Source organism: Malurus melanocephalus, unplaced genomic scaffold (assembly GCF_030028575.1).
Source record: "Malurus melanocephalus ecotype Western Australia unplaced genomic scaffold, MMel_1.1 scaffold_2381, whole genome shotgun sequence".
NCBI classification, from domain to species: Eukaryota; Metazoa; Chordata; class Aves; order Passeriformes; family Maluridae; genus Malurus; species Malurus melanocephalus.
This window is the reverse complement of record NW_026625613.1, coordinates 1-1,685: the sequence shown is the minus strand read 5'-3', so window position 1 is coordinate 1,685 and position 1,685 is coordinate 1. Positions and strand designations below refer to the sequence as shown.

General features: G+C 54.6%; 1 long non-coding RNA gene across 1 annotated transcript; it reads right to left on the bottom strand.

The window, feature by feature from the left end:
• Nucleotides 1-9: 9 nt before the first annotated feature.
• LOC130587752 (uncharacterized) lies at nucleotides 10-1,673 on the bottom strand. Its single transcript, XR_008966850.1, has 3 exons — nucleotides 1,602-1,673; nucleotides 1,404-1,483; nucleotides 10-85 (listed from the first exon to the last, which is right to left on the bottom strand). It is a non-coding gene; the product is annotated as an uncharacterized LOC130587752 (long non-coding RNA).
• Between the last annotated feature and the right edge of the window lie 12 nt (nucleotides 1,674-1,685).

Here is a 1,685-nt window from a genome sequence, read left to right as displayed (position 1 = left end):
CAGCAGCACCAGCCCCGCCCCCCCCGAGTGGGCAGCGATGGCGGCGTTGAGGCGCTCGGCCGCGTGCATGCGCCGGACATTCCCCCTGACCAGTATAAACCAGTATAAACCAGTATGAACCAGTATAGACCATTATAAACCATTATAAACCAACATAAACCAGTATAAACCAGTATGGACCAGTCACCCCCAGTGACCACCCCTCTGGTCACCCTTCTCAGTGTCCCAGTGCATGCGCCGGACGTTCCCCCTGACCAGTACAAACCAGTATAAACCAGTATAAGCCAGTATAGACCAGTATAAATCAATATAAACCAGTATAACCCAGTATAAACCAGTCTACCCCAGTGACCACCCCTCTGGTCACCCCCTCAATATCCCAGTGCATGCACCGGACGTTCCCCCTGACCAGTATAAACCAGTATGAACCAGTGTGAACCAGTGCAAACCAGTATAGAGCATTATAAACCAATACAAACCAATATAAACCAGTATGAACCAGTATGAACCAGTATGGACCAGTATGGACCAGTCTACCCCAGTGACCACCCCTCTGGTCACCCCCTCAATGTCCCAGTGCATGCACCGGACGTTCCCCCTGACCAGTACAAACCAGTATAAACCAGTATGAACCAGTGCAGACCAGTACAGACCAGTCACCACCAGTATCCCCCCATCCAGCCCAGAGTCCCAAACATCGCCCTCCCAGTATGGCCCAGTCCCTCCCAGTTCGGCCCAGAGCACCATCCCAGTCCATCCCAGTATAACCCAGTTTATCCCAGTCCCCTCCCAGTCCACATTTATCCCTAAAATTCACATTTTTGCCCAAAAATTGTCACGTTTTTCCCTCCCAATCCCTCCCAGTTCCCTCCCAGTATAACCCAGTTTATCCCAGTTCCCTCCCAGTCCATTTTTATCCCTAAAATTCCCGGTTTTTTGTCCCAAAACCATCATATTTTCTCCTCCCAGTCCATCCCAGTCCCTCCCAGTCCCATCCCAATCCCTCCCAGTTCCCTCCTAGTATAACCCAGTTCCCTCCCAGTATAACCCAGTTTATCCCAGTTCCCTCCCAGTCCATTTTTATCCCTAAAATTCCCATTTTTTGCCCCAAAACCATCGTATTTCTCCTCCCAGTCCCCTCCCAGTCCACTCCCAGTCCACTCCCAGTCTCTCCCAATCCCCTCCCAGTCCCTCCCAGTCCATCCCAGTCCATCCCAGTCCCTCCCAGTATAACCCAGTTTATCCCAGTTCCCTCCCAGTCCATTTTTATCCCTAAAATTCCCATTTTTTGCCCCAAAACCATCATATTTTCTCCATATTTTCTCCTCCCAGTCCCTCCCATTCCCATCCCAGTCCCTCCCAATCCCCTCCCAGTCCCTCCCAGTGCTCCCAGTATCACTCACGGACTGGGTCCCCGCCGGGGCTCTCCCCCCTCCCCCTCCTCCTCCTCAGCGCTGGGCGGCTGCGAGAGGGCGTGGCCTCCCTGTGACGTCACCGACACCGCGCGTCAGGCCCCGCCCCCTCACTGCCCTCACATCCTCTGAATGGCGATGACGTCACTGTGATCGCGATGACGTCACGGGCCGGGGCGATGACGTCACCTGGGCGCGGCGCAGCTGCCGCAGCATCTGCGAGCGCTGCTCCATCATCAGCGTCCGCTCGTAGGTGTAGTCAGAGACCGCCCC